Raw genomic sequence first — 860 nt, forward strand, 5'->3', positions numbered from 1 at the left:
TTGGAACATGAGGAAACAAAAAACACCCAACCAGAAGAGCAAGAAAAGAATCCAGAAATATGAAGATAGTATAAGGAGTCTCTGGGACAACTTCAAGAGGCCCAACATTCATATTATTAAGGTGCCAGGAGGAGAAGAGAGCAAGAAATTTAAAATCAATTTGAGAGAATGATGACAGAAAACTTCCTGTACCTGGTGAAAGAAATCGACTTACAAGTCCAGGAAGCTCGGAAAGTCCCAAACAAGAGGACCCCAAAGAGGCCCACAGCAAGACACATCCTAATTAAAAAGCCAAAGGTTAAAGACAAAGAGAGAATTTTAAAAGCAGGAAGAGAAAAGCAGTTAGTTACCTACAAGGGAGCTCCCATAAGATAGCTGATTTCTCAACAGAAACCTTGCAGGCCAAAAGGGAGTGGCAAGAAATATTCAAAGTGATGAAAAGCAAGAACCTATAACCAAGATTGCTCTACCCAGCAAAGCTATCACTTAGAATTGAAGGTCAGATAAAGAGCTTCACAAACAAGGAAAAGCTAAAGGAGTTTGTCACCTTTAAGTACAGACCAGTACTACATGGAACGTTGAAGGGTCTTCTTTAAGAAGCACCTATGAACAAAAGAATCTGACGAACTAAATAGATCCAGAGACACTGAAGCATGCAACAGACTGTCATATCTCAGAGGGAAGGGGACTGGGAAGATTCACCAAAGAAGTTATATGCATATATGCATAACCACGGACACAGACAATAATGGGGTGAAGGCTTGGGAACAGGGTGGGAGTGAAGTGGAGGGGGTCAACTGGGGGGAAATATAGGACACCTGTAATACTTTCAACAATAAAGATGAACTTAAAAATTTTTT

Source organism: Miniopterus schreibersii, assembly GCF_964146895.1.
Source record: "Miniopterus schreibersii genome assembly, chromosome: 17".
Taxonomy (NCBI): domain Eukaryota; kingdom Metazoa; phylum Chordata; class Mammalia; order Chiroptera; family Miniopteridae; genus Miniopterus; species Miniopterus schreibersii.